Source organism: Phyllostomus hastatus, unplaced genomic scaffold (genome assembly GCF_019186645.2).
Source record: "Phyllostomus hastatus isolate PE091 unplaced genomic scaffold, TTU_PhHast_1.1 phas_contig_5, whole genome shotgun sequence".
NCBI classification, from domain to species: domain Eukaryota; kingdom Metazoa; phylum Chordata; class Mammalia; order Chiroptera; family Phyllostomidae; genus Phyllostomus; species Phyllostomus hastatus.
Genome location: NW_025333897.1, coordinates 2,850,385 through 2,867,824, shown reverse-complemented (window position 1 = coordinate 2,867,824; position 17,440 = coordinate 2,850,385). Strand labels below are relative to the sequence as shown.

Sequence of the window (17,440 nt, the reverse complement as noted above, 5' to 3'; positions counted from 1 at the left end):
TTTTAAGATGGCTCATGTTCTCCCATCTCCCACCATCCACTAGCTGATTTTTCATTTGGTTATGTTTAGTCCCCTCCCCTGTGCAGTCATTTCAAACCTACAGCCAGTGTGGCAGTGGTAGATGGGTTATGCTGGAGTTGCTGCTGCACTCTGGGCCATCGTGGTCTGCATACTATGTCAGCTTTGTTTTCCCATCACGGGATTCACACAGTAGGGCTTAAAAAGTGGTGGCTAGAGAGGACTTTGGTTCTGGGCCAGGCATAGAGGATGACTGGCCTGTAGGACGTGAACGTGGCCTCTTGTTTGTATGAGCCTGATTCCTCCATGTTCTTTGTCCTCTGGTCCCTCCTGTTTCTCATATTTGACATTGTTCCTGAGAGGTCAGGTCCCATGGACAGCAGCAGCTGCTGCCGCAAGCCTCCTTGGCCCTTTCGGAGAGGCTGTGGGCATTTGGGGGACTCTGGGCCACTCAGCTACTGAGGGTATGAGTTTAAAACAGGGTGCCCTGCTCCTGTCTCTTCCTTCTCCAGGTCCCTGAAGAAGACCTGGTTCCCACCCTGGCTTGTGTTTCTCTCTGGTGCTGCTGAGAGGTGCCAGCCAGGCTGACTTGTCTAAATTAACATATCTGGGAGTTGCCTTCTGCCTGAGCAAGGGCTGTAGACTAGGAGGAATCATGGATCACGAGCAGATAAAACTTGACGTGTTTCTGCTCATACCAGGTTGGGGAGGGGGTGGTGGAGGAGAAACAGCCTTGAAGAAGAAAAATATAGGGCATTAATGAGCTCACTGAGTACTCACCCAAGTTGCTGGAGGACATTTGGATCACTGCAAACTTTTTAGAAGACAGCCTGGAAAATTTTTTGTTCATTTAGTTTTTTTTCCCATTTTCCTAAAATTTCTCTTTAAATTATAGTTGACATACAATATTATATTAGTTTCAGGTGTACAACATAGTGATTAGACATGTGTATGCCTTATAAAATGATCACCATGATAACTCTAGTAACAGTCTGTCGCCATACAAAGTTTTACTGTGGTATTCTTGACTGTGTTTCTTATGCTGTACATTACATAACTTTTTCTGTAACTGCCTTTGCCCATTTTTTAAATCAGGTTATTTGAGCTTTTAAAAAATTGAGTTGTAAGAGTTTTGTGTATATTCTAGATGTAAGTCTCTTGTCAGATATATTACTTTCAAAGTTTTCTCCTATTCTGAGGGTTGTCTTTTCCCTTAATGATGTTCTTTAAATCACAAAAGTTTTGCATTTGGGTAAAGTCCCATTCACCTATAGTTCTCTGTTTCTTGAGCTTTTGGTGTCCTACCTAAGGAACCTGGATGTCCTATCTAAGGATGCTGGTGTCCTAATCCAGCATCATGAATTTCACCTATATTTTCTTCTAAGAGCTTAAGAGGTTTAGCTCTTACATTTAAGGCTTAGATTTATTTTGAGTTAAATTTTATATATTGGTATGATATGGGGATCCAAATAAATTTTTTGGTATGGGGATAGCTAGTTGTCTCAGCATCATGTGTTGAAAGAACTATTCTTTCACCATTAGATTTTCTTGGCACTCTGGTTGAAAATCAGTTGACCAAATCCATCGAGGTTAATCCGGACTCTCAATTCTGTCCATTGGTCTACATGTCCTTATGCCGTTGCTATACCATCTTGATTCCTGTAGCTTTATAATAGGTTTTGAAATCTGGAAGTGTGAGGCCTCTAAGTTTGTTCTTTTCCAAGATTGTCTACTGAATTCCTTGCTTTTCCATATGAATTTTAGGATCAGTTTGTCAATTTCTTCAAAGAAACCAACTGAGATTTTCATAGAGATTATGTTGAGTCTGTAGATCAGTTTGGGAAATACTGCCCATCTTAACAATCTTAGGTCCTCTTAGTTGTGAACATAGTCCGTCTTTCAATTTATTTAGTTACGCTTTAACTTTTTCAGTAATTTTATTTATTTAATTTTTTTTGTTGTTCAAGTACAGTTGTCTCCATTTTACCCCCATCACCTCCCTACCCCAGCCATCCCCACTCCCCACCCTCTGTTCATTTAGTTTTGAATGAGCAATGCATGCACATGATAAAACATACAATGGCACCAAAAAAAGACAATGAAAAGTAAGTCTCCTGGCCCATTGTCACCCAGCTCCTCTTCTGTGTGGACAGCCATTTCGGGTTTGTTCTTCCAGAGATACATAATACAAATACAAAAACAAACACATATTACACATGCATTTCTATACTTTGATTTTGGAAACCATTCTGTAGTATAACTATATAACATTCACTAAATAATCTTGGATACAGCACTGCCACTCCTGAGAATCTACCCTACAGAAAAAATGGCCCCAGTACAAAAGGATATTTGTTGCAGCATTGTTTGTAGGGGTGAAACAAAAACCAAACCCCGAAAATAAAATGAATGCCCACCTTTCAGGAAATCGTGGAGTCAAATGTGGCTCATTTGTACTGTGAAGTATCAGTTGCTAAGAAATAGTGGGTAAGAGCACTGGCAGCAGATTTGGAGGCATTTCTGTTCTGCATTTAAGGAAAGATGAGATTCAGAGAAGTAAATGCGATATGATCCTCCTTATGTAAAATACAGTGACAGAAGTCTGTGTGCCTGTGTTGTGATCAAGGGATGGGTATCCAGGGAGTGAGCACTCTTCCCTTCCACGTTACATGATCTGCTTAGCCCAGCCCTCTGTCGGGGAGACTTTGCAGTGTCATCAGTTTTGGTTGAAACACATTTTACATGTTGGTCAACATCAGAGGCCTTCTTGGGACCCTTGGCCTTGGTGTTGATCAGTGCTTACCTGGACCAGGAGGGGCTAACATGGTACCAAGTGCTGTGCTGAGAAGTAACTTCCGAGGGACCATGACAAGCAATTTAACTTAATTCCCCATCATCTGGTAGAATGAAATAAGTACAGAGATCAGTCAGCTTTGTGAAGCATGCAGGGCCACCAAGTCTGTCCCTTGTGAGAATAACACAGCATAATTATAGAAACACTGGAGTCAGGGTGTGTTCCAGTTGAAGTTCGTGGGGCAAGCAACACAGGCAACAACTTAACTTCCCTCTACCCCAAGCCCAACACACACAGCCACCCAGTGGAATGCCTCTCACACCCAGTTCATAAAGCGGCTGAGCCCCGTCACTGGGGACAGTGGACCTGGAAGGGAGGTTCTGGTTGGACACATCACCACACATTGCACAGCTCCAAGGGCACTCTTGGCACTGTGGTCTGTGACCGTGGTGGCCCTCTCCGGGTTCCAGGATAAGGATGCAGTCTTCCAGGGTTTTGGTGTGCCCTCAGGATGGATGTGGCTGTCAGTGGGTTGAAGCTTCATGACCCCTTTGGGGCCATAACTTGTCTCTTGCTGGACTTCGTTGCAGTAGATGTTCTTGAAGGAAAAGGCATCGGGTCAAATTGACCTCCCAGCCCCTTCACCCTCTGGACTATCCCATATTCCTCCCCACCCACCAAAGAGAGAGATGCCACTGCCTGTCTCTGGAGTAGCATCTCTTCCTCTCATTCCTCCTCTACAGGTTGTTCATCAGAAGTGAGTGTTCACTTCTCACTGGCTCATCTATTTCTCTGACCCCCTCAGAGAAGTAAGACCCTGGTTGTTACTACTCAGCGGCTCTCACTTGCTTAGGAAGTGTGTATATAAAGAATAACCCTCAGTTTCTGGGCTGAGCAGATAGGTGGTTGTGGTATCTATTGGACCAGCATCTACTAGTGGATAGTAGAAACAGGTATAGGTAAGGATGTTATATTTATATAGAGACATAAATATATGTGTATATATGGAGAGGAAATTTATCTTTATTGAAAATACAGAAATATTCCCCACCAAAAAACAAACAAAAGAAATGGCAATGACTTTGTTCATTTATTCAGTTTTTTTAATAGCATTTTGGCAAACTGCTCTTACTGTGCTGTGCACAGTTTGCATCTGGCAGAAAACTGCTTTGGAAAGACTCATAAGACTATGTGAAGATCATTCTTGAATCTCCCTTTTCTGCCTCACCTCTCATGGCCAATCCATCAGCAAGGCTGTTCTTGATCTGAAACAGATCTTCATCTGCTCCTCCTTCCCATTCCACTGCCTTGGTCCCAGCCATCACTCTCTCTCTTTAGACAGCGCAGCAGCCACCTCAACCTCCTCCCTTTTGAGCCCCCACCCTGACATTCTCTGCAACAGCCAGAGGAATCTTTCAGAAATGTAAATCGTAGCACACCATCCTTTTTCCCATCACAATTAGAATGAAAAGTGTGTGGCCTACCGTGGCTCTCTCAGCACTGTGAGCTTCTGCCGCATCTCACAGCATACCTTCCCTAGCCACAGCAGTCTAGCCACACGGGCCACCTGTGACTGTTTGATCGTACTCACGCATCCTCTTTTATCTCTTGGGATACTTCTTTTTTTTTCTTTTTAACTTTCATTACAAACTTTATTACCAGTCCAGTAATTCAATTTGGGTAGACCTTTGAGTGTCTTTTAATTGATATATAATTCACATGACATAAAATTCATCCTTTAAAGTGTACCATTCATGGGTTTTGATGTAGTTACAAGATTGTGCAACCATCACTAGTTTCTGACTCCAGTGCATTTTCATTGACTCAGAAAGAAACCCTGCAACCATTAGCAGTCTCTCTCTCTCCACAATTCTGCCTCCTCACAGCCCCTGGCATTCGCTGCTCTACTTTCTGTCTCTAGATTCGCCTCTTCTGGACAGTTCATGTAAATGGAATCCTGTAATATGTGGTCTTTGGTGACTGGTTTCTTTCGCTCAGCATGGTGTTTTCAGTGCTCATCCATGCTATACATGAATCATTACTTTATTTTTGTGGTTGAATGATATTCCATTGTACAGATGCACCGTGTTTTGTTTATCCATTCTTCAGATGATAGACATTTTGGGATATTCCTTACTCCCACTATTCACATGCCTTCCTTCTCCTTTCTCTTTATTTCTGAGCTAATACTCACCCTGGTTTTCTACATGTTACTTCTCACGACTTGAACTTACATTTCTGTTTGTTTGCATGTTTGTTTCCTGCCTTCTGTTCTGTTCTGGATGCTTTGTGAGAGCAGAAACCACATCTGCTTGTGTTCACCATATTTAGCCCCCTACCTCGCACACTCCCCAGCAGAGAGGAGCACTTAATGATGGCTGAATGAATGACTCAGTGTATCTCATACAGTTTTCATTTTACCTCCTCTTAAGGCAAAATGATTGTAACCCCATTCTGTGGGAAGTTCTGTGTCTAGCTTTCTACCTGGTATTGAGAGAGCAAGGGCCCTAAAGCATGAGGTCACTTTAAGTGGTCACAGATTACTAGAAGGATTTCTCTGGCATAAAACACTGTCCCATTGGTGATCAGCTGTGTAAAACTGCAGTATTATTTGAAAGTGCATTTGACTGTCAATAGTAGAGACCAGAACTAACAGTGGTGCAAACTTAGTGGAGGGTGGTTTCTCTCGTGAGCAAGGTGTCAGAGATTGGTAGTCCAGGTCTGTGGCAGCCCCACAGTCATCAGGAAGAGCAGGCTTCTTCTGTCTTTCCACTTCACCATCCCTGGCATGAGACTTTTGTCCTTAAGGTGACCTGGTGTGACTGCTGGAGTCTAGACAGTGAGTCTGTGGTCTGCATAGGAATCAGGGTGTGGGAACAGGCACAAGAATATAGTCCAGCTCTGTGTTTCTAGTAAGGAATTTTCCTAAAGTCCCGCAACTTTTGCTCACCTCTTGTTGGCCCCCTCTGGCTGCAAAGGAGGTTGAGAGATATAGTCTTTTCCTTAGAAGAAAGGCAAGAATGGCTACTGGGTGGGCAGTTAGTACCCAGTAAGTTCATTTCCTGCCTGCAATACCCTGGGCCACAGCAGCCAGCTTCTCCTCATTGGCTTTAAAGCCTCCCTCCTACCCTAAGTGGCCAGAATCGGAGCAGTGCCTTTTTCTGGATGGTTCACCAGAGGGTGGATTTTGAAATGGCTCAAGGGCCTTCAGTCCCCAGCAATAAAAATAATGGTAGCTCATTTTTATTGAACACTCACTACACGATAGATTCTGTTCTAAACATTTGTCATGGAGTAATTTCCTTAATCCTCACAATATCCCTGTTATTTTCCTTGTTTTAGGAAACTGAGGCCCAGAGAGGTTAAATAACCATAGATGTTTTTGCTATTGGTAATGTTTTTATTCTTCCCTTTCAATATGTTATGAATAGGAGGATTAAAATATAAAACCTGACCTATTTTGGTTGATTGACCATTGTTCTGTCTTTCATCTGACTGGTCAGGAACTGGAAAGTGCTTTGTGGAAAAGCACCCAGCATTCGAACCCACACTGACAAGCTGCTTTTATGGGAGCGCAGGAAGGGGCAGAACTGTTGGCACATCCCTCACATGCCTGGCAACAGGGAAGATATCCACAAGTTACGCGGGATTTCCCCAGCCAGTGAGCCTGGGCCCGCAGACCATGATGCGGGTGTTTCAGTGCAGTGGGCTCGGCCTTTAAAGTCAGTCTCCCTGATCTCTTAGAAGTCTGTGGAGAGAAAGAAGGCTGTTCCCAATTCAGGTCCTCTGAGAATGTGTTCAGGTTTCTAGTCATCTCTAGATGCCTGTGATCAGCCAGGCTTGGTGGAAATCTTTCCCAAAGATTGCCAGAAGTTGATTTCTCAGCTGAGTCTTCTTGGGACACCTTCAAGTCCATGTTAGTGGCTGTTTCCTAACTCTCTAGGCTGCTGGAGCTCAGCTGTAGCAGGTGTCCAGTTGGGAACACACTCGACCACAAGTACATTCAGACCTCAATTCTTGACCAAGTTGTTCGTGGAAAAAATTGTCTCCGTTGTTGAACAAAACTTTAGTTCTTGGCCCGACAACCCTTTCATGCTGATACCTGTACATTACTGTATTTCTAATGGCAGAAAATGATTTGGTTTTCAAACAAATCGCTTCTAGAACACCCTTCTAGAACAAATTAAGTTCAAAAACTGAGGTTCCACTGAATAAGAATACACAAGCGGCGATGTCACTTCAACACCTCGGAGGTTGTGTGAACCATGTAATGTAACACCTGGAGAGGGAGGATGTGGCTCAGTGGCTTGACAAAGTCAACACCAGTGCTGCCGGGACTCTGGCCCCTTGTGGCTACAAGAGGGCTGCTGCACCAACCTTCCCCAGGAGGCTAAGGCACCTTGAGAGTTCAGCCCTTCTGTTCTGTCACAGTAGTGCTCTGGGGACAAGAGACACCCTGTCAAACCTAGGTATCACATTTATTTACATTCCGTGCTGCAAAAAGGCAGACTGGAGAAGGGACATGGGACTGTGTGGATGAGTCTGACCCCTTTTGTGAGGAGAGCAAACAGTTTCTGAGAATCCCCAAGTGGGAAACCTTTACCTACTCGAACGTGAAAGTATGCTCCTGTGTTATGTTTTAGACACAATGGTGTTTTTGGTTTTTTTTTTTTTGGTATTTGGGTTTTTGATCCATCTGAAATTGAAGTCTGAAAGAGGAATCACACAGGCTCCGAGGCTGAGCCCATGCTATTTTTAACTGCTGTGTTTGGCATTGTTGGTGGTCCTGGAGACAGACCCACTGGGTCTGTGCCCCTGGGTCTCCTGGCTGTGCCCCCTCCTTGCGGTATGATCCTGGGCAGGTTACTCCCCGTGCCTGTGTTCTTGTCTGGAGAAAGTAGGGATGCTGGTAAACCCTGCTGCACAGGGTTGGTGTGAGGGTTACATGGAAAATCAAAGCAAAAACTTAATGCTTCAAGTCAGAATGAGAATTTATTTGCAAAGCCACATGGGTCTAGGAACTGGGCAAGGAACCCCAGAGCCCAGTCACTGGGGGCAGTGAAGCGAGTCATGGAGGCTATTCGTTCTTTTTCTTCACAAGAAATTGCCAGCTGTTTTCTCAAAATGTCTGTTTTGCAGTGTGTTTCCACCCACAGTGACCGAGTTCCTGTTAACGCCACAGCTTCAGCACATTTGGTGGTGTCAGGCTGATGTCTAACCAATTTGCTGTGCATGAAATGGCACACATTGCTTTCCCCGAGCAGGTTCTTCACAGTGTTCTCTGTTGAGCCACTCCTCCATGGAGTTATATGGGCTGGGCTGGAGGCATGGCAGTTAGTCCCCTGGCACTTTGGAGTGAAGTCCTTAGAGCCCTGTACCATGATGCTTATCTTGGGTGGGAGAGAAGGACAGGAGATTAGAATGTGAGACCCTCATAGTCAGCCACCCTGCCTTAGTCATATTGTGGACTGAATCAGTCAATGAAATAAATAACCAGGGCTAAATTGCTGGCATGTTATTAATAGAATATAGGTCATAAAATAAAGCATGATTAATTGCGACTTGATCTCAGCAGCTGCTGTATGTATGGTGGTTGACGGCCTAGATTTTCCCAAGGCAAAAGTTCTTTCTTCACGTGGCAGCTTTTCCTTGTTGGCAGGTAGGTAGAGACAGTTGAATGAACAAGTATTTTCCTGGGTCACTATTTCAGAAACAGGATGCAGGCGGATAGAGCGGGACTCTTCTCTAAGTGAAGGGTGATCGAACCATTTCATTGGTGGGTTAAGCCCCTGACCTCTCAGTGTGAGGCTCCGGTAGTCTAGCAGGAGAACGCAGCTTGTGGCAGAAAGCCCTGGTGGGCTTGGTTTTACTTCACCTCCCATCTCAATTCCTAGATCAGCCACTTACACAACCAGCTGCACAGAGGAGAGAGACATGGCTGCTCCCATCAGCACTTGGTCAGGAGAGGGTACATGTGACCTGGCCCTTTTAGAGGTTGGGTGAACAGTGTCCAGGCTGTGTGTCCTGTTCCAGCACAGAAAGCAGAAGAGAGCCTGCTGCCATCTCTGGGCACAAGGAAAGCTGGTAGTCCTGGTTTCAGCCCTTGGGGCTAATAACCTGCCCCTGGGAAAAGCAGGTGCCAGCAAGAGTCATGATCTCTGACTCGTCAGATTAGCCTCATCCTTTTTCCTTGGTCTTTGTAGAGGACCGAGTAAAAGGGAGTGAAGAGGTATGAGTGGAGGAGCCTTTCTGGATGAGTTGGGATGGAAATAGAAGGGAAGATCAGAAATGTCAGGCCAGAAGCACAGGAACAAAAGGCCCAGGTGCCTGGCTGCCTGGGGGGCAGGAGGGCAGCACCCCGGCTGACCACTGCAGAAGAATTGCACGCAGAGCCATGGCAAGAATGCCTGCTTTGTAGGCTTCTGTGAGGATCAAAACCTCACAGTATTTCTCATTCTCCACCTCGGTTTCCCCACCTCAGGTCCCCAACCACAGATAGAAAGTAACTTTTTGATCCATGTCATTGGTTGAATCCACAGATGCAAAGGGCTGACTGTAGTAGAATCACAAGTTATACACGGATTTTTGACTGTGTTCAAGGGCCAACTGTACTTTGAAATATGATATGAGAGACTGGTTTTCAGTGTTGACTGTGGAGTGATGGAACAAGGTCAGACACTTCCCTGAAAGCCTGTTCTATAAAGCAGAACACGGTGGGGCTGCTGTGGGTCAGTGGGGGTGTGGGGCCTGAAGCTTCACCTGCTGCTCCCCGACCCCTCCGCAGTCTTCCCTGAGGTCTGTACTCAGGGGGGTTCAAGGTGGAACCTTCTGGGGCTCTAGGGAGTCCTGGCTTTGCCCTCATTGGCCCCAGACAACTCACTGAAGCATTCTGAACCACAATTTCCACTAAATGGACGGGCCAGACTAGACCAAAGCATTCTTCACCCAGTTCCTATAATAAGGGTTTTGACATCCGTGAGACGTGCAGTATTTTGTGTGTTTTTGTTTTTGTTTTGTTTTCGGGAGAGACTTGATACAGTTTTGTTTTGTCAGCTTCTTAGAAGGATCGTGTTCAACCAAACATTAAGGAGCACTGTATTGATTTTTGAGGTCTTTCCCAGTTCTATCAGTCAGTTATTTCTGTTGTATATGATAGAATCGCCCCAATTTAAACTGGCTTACACTGCAAAGGGAAGTTAATGACTCCGGGACCTGAAAAATCCCAGAGCTGGCGTGACTGGAGTCAGCATTCAAGTACTCTTGTCAAGATTCCACCCTTCTCCACGTCTGGGCTCTGCCTCTCTCAGCCTCAGCTTCATTCTCAGGTGTCCCACTCCCACCTCCAGGGATCAAAGTAGCCCTCAACAGCCCCTGCCAAGTGTCCCATCCCTTTTCCCCAGTGATTCCAGCAAAATTTCCAGGGCCAACTCTGATTAGCCCTGCTTAGGTCACATGTTTCTCCCAGAACCCATCACTGTGGATGAGGGGAGGAGCCACTCAGGCTGGGAATCAGGCTGGGATACCCTCTTAGCCCCAGGTTTTCTCATCATCTTGGCCCTGTCGTTGTAACGTATGGGGCAGGTGGACCGGGGCTGTTGCTCTGGTGGCTGTGCTGGGACATCTTGGGTCCTGGACAAATTCCTGTTTCTATTGCCTGTTTCCACTTCTGCTGCCATTTCCACAACCCCTTGGCCTCTTCCTCTCTGCCATGGCCCCTCCCATGTATGAGGGTTACCAGACTGTTGGACGTCACAGCTTCCTCCAATTGTCAGGAAGTCGATTCTCAACTCAGAGAGACAGAGCATCACTGCACACCACTGCTGATGTGTCTTTCAAGAGCCATGTGCATCACTCTAGAGAGAGGAAGGGAGGGAGATAAGAGTTACAGAAAAGCAATTTCCATTGCTGTTTAAAAGGCAGCTATTAAAATTTTACAGCTTTATTTGCAGGGGCTTTCTGATCATCTGAGGAATTTTTTAAATGGGGAGTCTGGTGATAAAGGAAAATGTTCTGAGTACTTCTGGTTTCCTCCTGCCCTGCCAAGGATCTTGAAAACCAAAATTGTTAAGTCTTCATAGACCAGCTTAGGAATAGCACCTACCTGAGAGGCTATTTCTGAGTTTTTTTAAAGTATGTGTTTTCTGTATTGCTGTTTCTGTGTATAATAACTGTTTTTTTAATTTTACTTTGCGCTTTCCTAAGTGGCTTGGTAATGAGCTATGGGAATCATCAAGAACTACAGTTGCCTCTGCCTTTCCATGTGAGTTGAGAATCATTTAGTTGTGTGAACAAATACAAATTCAGGTCAACCTGCTTAAGTATAAAAGGAAATGTATTGCCCTGGCTGGTGTAGCTCCATGGATTTAGCACCAACCTGGGAACCAAAGGGTTGTTGTCCAGGTCCCCAGTAGGGGGCATGCGCGAGGCAACCGCACATTGATGTTTCTCTCCCTCTCTTCCTCCTTCACTGCCCCTCTCTCTAAAAATAAATAAATAAATCCATACATGTATTAATAAATAAATATATTTATAAAAAAGGAAATGTATGGATTCACAGTCAGTGACAATGTAAAATACATATAATGTCTTCAGGCATGGCTGGATCCAGTGCCTCTCCTAAGGCTACCAGGACCATTTCCTTCTACCTCCCAGCTCTGCATTTTTCTGTGTTGATTTTAAACTCAGGCAGCATCTTAGGCAGTTCCACATGTATATCCAACCATCTTAGCAACCCCAAGGGAAATAATCTCCTTCCTGTAGTCCCGACACAGGTCCTGAGACTGGTGTTCATTGGCCAGGGCCAAGGAAGGGAGGGTATAGTGGCTTTATTAGTTAGGCCTGGATTATATGACCATTGCCCCCTTCCCTACTAACCCATGGGCAGGTTATTCCCACAGGAATTCCATGGGTGAGTGTGAAAGGTGAGGCTCAGGGTGCTGACCCAGAAAGGCAAATGATGCACTGTGAGCCCAAACAGCCAATGCACAGGACCCTTCCCCATACGAAGTTCCCAAGGATCTGAGCCTGCCCTCACCCCCAAATTGTTATCTTCCCTGGGAACACACTTCGTCTTGTCCCTGTCTCAGGTCTAGCTTAGGGGTTCTTGATCTTAGGACCGTGGACCCTTGAAGGGTCCATGGATGGAGTTTAGAGGATTGCAAAGTTGGCTGGGGAAAAAACTACATCTTTATTTTCTCTAACATCTAACTGAAATTTGGCATTTTCTTTCCTTCTGAATGAGGACCACAGGCGACACTTGTATTAGCTACACCTGAGACTGTCACCACTAGAAATCAAATATTTCCATATCACATTGTAGTTGTTGCAGCTGTTTCCAAATTATTATAGTTATTGGATCCACAACTGAGATTTCACAATTTAAAGCATTCATAAAAAATCACATGTATCACTGTATCTCAATTTTGGTTGTGTTTTCTATATATTTTGATATCTAAATATAATTGGTTTTCTTTGTAATCTTTGTGTATTGTATTTTACACATTTAAACACATGATTCTGAGAAGAAATTCATGCTCTGCTCTACCAGGCTGCCAACCTAGCATGAGAAATATTAACAACCCTTTTGGCTTATCCAGGAGTCCCTTCAAAATTATTGAAGCTGTTGTGATTGCTGGGCCCTGGAAAGTTGGCTTGTTAGGTTTCCTTCCTGGGAAGCTTCCTGGAGGAGGTGGCTGGCATTTGAGCTCGGCCTTGGCTTGTGGGCAGCTTTTGGACATGGTGTATTGGGCAAGAGGGGCGGGGAGGCATTGTCAGCCTGTGGTTAGCCCTCTCTTCATTGACTGCCATCTGGCCAAGTGGTCAGGAGCGGACTCTGGTGCCAGGCTGCCTGGTTTCATTCCAGCTATATGGCGTACGTTTGACCAGCTGGATGCCTCAGCTAGTAGGTTCCTTACCCACTCCATGCCTCAGTGTCCTCATCTGTAGCATGAACGTAATAATAGTACCTATTGCTTAGGGTTATCGAGAGAATGAAATGAATCAGCACATGTCTCCTAGGACAGAACCTGGCCATAGGGAGTGAGAGTTATTATTTAGTGGCCATCTGGTATAGGAAGGTGCTAGATTTTCCTCTCAGATCCCATCTCCCTGACGTAGTAAGTTCCTGGCCGAAGCTGAAATGGGTTGGTGATCAATATAGATAGTGGTTTCTCAGCCTGAATACATTTATTCGTCATGAAATGTCCATTCAAATATGAACAACTATACTAAATATTTTAAAGCATAAATTAATAATATAAACTTTCCTTGAAATCCATTCAAATATAAACAACCATTAATATTCAAAAGCATAAATTAATAACATAAAGTTACAGGTCAGAACAAGCACTATTTCTCTGCCACTCCTCACAAATGTCTGAAAGAGATGTCCTCATAATGGCCTACCATCTGCCCCTGTCACCTCCATGTTCTCATCTCCCACCACTCATTCCCTCACTCACCTGCACCAGGCCCCTGGGCCTCTTGCTGATCCTCAAATGCTCTGTGTACAAACTCCTGCCTCAGGTCCTTTGCACTGGCTATTCCGGTGACCTGGAAGTTCTTTCTCAGTTAGTCACATGGTTTGTAGTCCCCTGTGTTCACGTGTCTGTCCTCTCCTCAGGCCTTCTCCGACCACTCTGTGAAGTAGCAGCCCCATCACCCTCCTTACCCTGCTCCCTGACTTCCTGTTGTGTTGTCTTCCTCCCCTGCTGGAATGCCTGCCCTCTGAGGACAACAACCTTGTCTCAGTCACTGGAGTTCCCTGGTTGCCTGGCGTGGAGCAGGTGCTCAATAAATATTAGTTAAGGGAGTGGATGAGTGAAGAACAGATGGGTACTGCAGCCAAAGACATGACCTTGTTTTTCCCCTCTCTGTAGATGCGCAGTCTTTGACATCAGCTCTCCTGGGACCCTCAAGGGACACTAGAGTCCAGAATATACTGAGGGTGAGTACAGTATGGCTGCTTGTCTGCTCAGATGTTACAACTGGTACACCTAAGCTTCTTTATTATTAAAGAAAATTATTTGAAAGAGTGTCGAGGGAAAGACGGAAGTCTCCTTCACTGCTTCCCTGTGTCTTCACTGCCTCTCTGTACCTACAAGCGTAATATCTCTCAGAGGCAGTAATGTCAGAAGTTGGGTGGGTACCCCACCAGACCCCCTCCTGTTCACGAACACCTCCACTTACATGCGCGCACTTACTGTTTTGCTTTACAAAGGAAAGGGCCGTGCTGCGCAGCTGCCTCTGCTGCAGTTTTCCACCGTCTCCAACAGTCGTGTGCCTCAGAAGTCTTTGTTCATGGCATACACAGTATGTCACAGTCTTTTCTCTTTCTTTAACTTTTTTAATTCATTTTTTCTTAATTTATAGAAAATAAACTTCACTCTGTGGCACACAGTTTGTGTGACTGTCACCACCGTCACAGTGGAGAGCGGCCCTGTCGCCCACCTGTGTGGACGCGCCGCTCCCCATAGGCCAGAGCGCAGTGTAGGTGTTCACACACAGTTAAAATATGTGAACATCGCAAATATCTGTAATATAAAAAGTTTGACTGTTATGTGTAGGTTTCTGGGGGATTTGTTAGTGAACACTCTCTTTTGTTTCTTCGGGATAGAGTCTAAGCAGGCGAGTGGCCTCACAGTATGTGGCATTCCCGTTGGCGTGTGCCCAAGTGGGGCACCAGCCTCCGCTGGCGGGATGCGATGAGGGTGCTTCGGAGGTGTCGTCTGGTCCCCGAAGCACCAGGAGACCCTGCCAGTGTGGAAGGTGGGAGGGTGGAACATTCTGGCGTCCAGACTGTGGGTGGTGGGCAGTGACGTTGGCCCAGTTGCAGAGACTGGCCTCTTGAGTTTTGGGAACTGAATGAACCTGCACGGTCCCTCCTCTCCTGACTGTGCACTGGGCACTGTCCCACTCCTTCCCTCTGGCCCGAGGCTCTGCCTGGATTCCAGGAGCTTGTTTGTGGGACAGTCTGTAGGGGCCAGATTTTCATCAAAGGATGCTTTTCAGCACAGTTCTTCATTTAACTTTTTTATTCTGAAGGAATTTTAGATTTACAAAGTGTTGCAAAAATAGTACAGAGAATTTACAAACATATAACCATCACCCAGTTTCCCCTAATATTCCCATTTTATGTAAGTTTAGTGCAAGTATCAAAAGCAGGGAATTAACACTGGCCCAGTAGGACAGACTAGGTGACAGATTTCAGTCAAGCTTCACTCGTGTTTCCACTGATGTCCTTTTTCTGTCCCAGGACCCTGTCCAGGGTCCCACATGGCATCGAGTTGTCATACCTCCTTAATCGACTCCAGGCTGTAACAGTTCCTCAGTCTTTTCCTTGGAAGAGGGCGGCTCTGTTGATTGTAAAATGTTTCAATTTGGATTTGTCTCATGTCTTCCTGTGACTCGATGGAGGCCGTGAGTTATTTGGCGGAACACCACAGTGGTCGTGTGCCCTCTTCAGGGCACGGGCCAGGGGGTCCGTGGTGTCCATATGTGTTCCCACCGGTGCTGTAAACCTGCGTCACTTGTTACGGTGCTGCTGCTGGGCTTCTCCACCGTCAAGTAACTGTTTTTCCCTTTGTGATTGATAGATATCTTGGGGGAGTTACTTTGAGACAATGCTTATTTCTCCTCACTTCCGCTAACTTTGGCACAGAGGTGAATCTTGCCTGAACAGTTACTATCATAGTATTTCCCTAATGGTGATTTTTGTATGTTCCTCCTTCCTTCTGCATTTATTAATTGTCCACATAATTAATTATGAAAGGAAGACCTGTTCCTTCTCATTTATTTCAGCTTTTGGTTATTAACATATTTCTGTATGGCTTCAGAGATACTCATCTTATTCTAGCACATTCCTGGTTAATATGAAAAGTCCCAAGTTCTGAGTTGAATTTCTAGTATTGCCTCTCTAGCTTCAGAAAAACCAACTTTTTTTCTACATGTTAAACCTTAGGGAACTGGAAAGCAGGAACTAGGGTTTCACTTGGTTATACATTTGCTTCAAAACAAGTGAATGCAGATCGGTTGTTTGGGGACAAGTAGCTACAGAGATGAGTAAAGCGGGAAGGGGACTGACTGGGAGTCACCAGGGGCGACTTTAGACAAGTTGATCTGGAAAGGTCTCTCTGAGGAGGCCCTGAGTGGAGGGAGTAAGGCAGGTGCCCAACCTAACCTTCCACCTCCCAGTGGGAGATATAAATGAATTCTCCCGTTCCAGATCAGGGTTTCAGGATTCATGGCAAACAGAGAAATGTGTCCCCTCTCTGAGCAGCAGCTCCTGCTTACCTGCAGCTCATTTGTTACCCTGGGGAAGTGCCAAGTATTGCCAAATCATCTGATATTTTTCCCCAATAAGACAGAAATGAGGTATTCTTGCTAGTCTGTCAAACCCAAACTATGTCAGATAATTTTTAGTGGTATGTGGATGAATATATTTTGTTTTCATTGTATTTATTGAGTTACCTTTGTAGCAGAGGATTTCTATTTTGCTTTTTGGTGGGAATGCAGATTCCCTTTTAAATATATGTGTATATATATGTAAGTGTAAAATGAGTTGATTTAAAGAAAATATTGAGTAAATAATTGTACAGATGGGATATAGATGCAACTGAAAAGGAAGGGCGGAACAGAGTGACTGAGCTTTGGTGCACACTGTTCTGGCTCGGCCCTTCGCGCTTTCTCCTCGCCATCTGGGGTTCTTTACTGGGAACCTGAACTGAGTTTGGCAGACGAACTGTGGGCATGCGCCCCGAGCCATTTGTGTCAGGGTGGGTGCATCAGCCAGGAACACTTTCAGCTGCAAGAACAGACAACCCAGCTCACAGAAGCTTAAACAAATGAGGATTGATTTCCTTCCCATCACAGTCAACCTGGAGGTAACATGGCTGCTATTAGTCAGGGGGCTGAGTGATGATGTTCAGGCTGTAATCTCCAATTCTCTTGGCCTTCCCCTCATGGTCCTATGGTTACTGCTGCAGTTCCAGCCAGAACAAAGAAGGGGAGACTTAACTCCAGTAGCATGTGTTTTTCAGTTCTGGAGTGCTTAAGCACTTCCAGAATCCCCCCGAAGATCCCACTTACATCTCGTCGGCCAGAAACGGGTCACGTGACCTTCCCTGGCTCCAAGGACAGTGGGAATGTCAGCTTCTCCTAAGGAGGAAGCCAGAGAAAAGGGGAATTGAAAGTGTCAGTTGGGTTGGCAGCCAGTAGCATCTGGCTCCACAGGGGAAGAAAAACAATAATAATTAGCATTAGTGGGTACTGACTGTGCCAAGCCCAGCTGTAAGACCTTTACATGCATGATCTCATTCTGTCCTTACACCCAGGCTATGACGTCACTGCTGTGATCTCCCCATAGGAGTGACTTGGAAACTGAGACACAGAGCAGTGAAGTCACATGCCAAGTAGAGAGCAGTGTGTCTCCACAGCCCTGACTCTTGGCCACTGCACTTCATTGCCTCATAAGAGGTCCTGGGCACCCAGACGACTACCTAGCTGGCCTCAGCTTAAATTCTTCCAGCAAGGGAGGAGGAGGGCAGTGTATTTTGCTTTGGGGAAATTTTGATTATTAAGAACTTTTCTTACGAATTACATTTGCTCTGTGTAACTACCTCTCACTGGTTC

The 17,440-nt window shown here is 45.4% G+C and overlaps 1 protein-coding gene across 10 annotated transcripts in view; it reads left to right on the top strand.

Annotated features, from left to right (window-relative positions):
- The window catches only part of SIPA1L3 (signal induced proliferation associated 1 like 3), a 243,923-nt gene that overhangs the window by 89,042 nt on the left and 137,441 nt on the right, over positions 1-17,440 (top strand). For 7 of the 10 annotated variants that reach the window (XM_045846575.1, XM_045846573.1, XM_045846572.1 and 4 more), the window contains exon 2: positions 13,690-13,757. The exons of 2 other annotated variants lie outside the window; for them this stretch is intronic. The gene's annotated coding sequence lies outside the window, so the exon portion shown is untranslated. Of the gene's footprint in view, positions 1-13,530; positions 13,597-13,689; positions 13,758-17,440 lie in introns of those variants that run through there. One more of the 10 variants, XM_045846576.1, reaches the window with a different exon arrangement.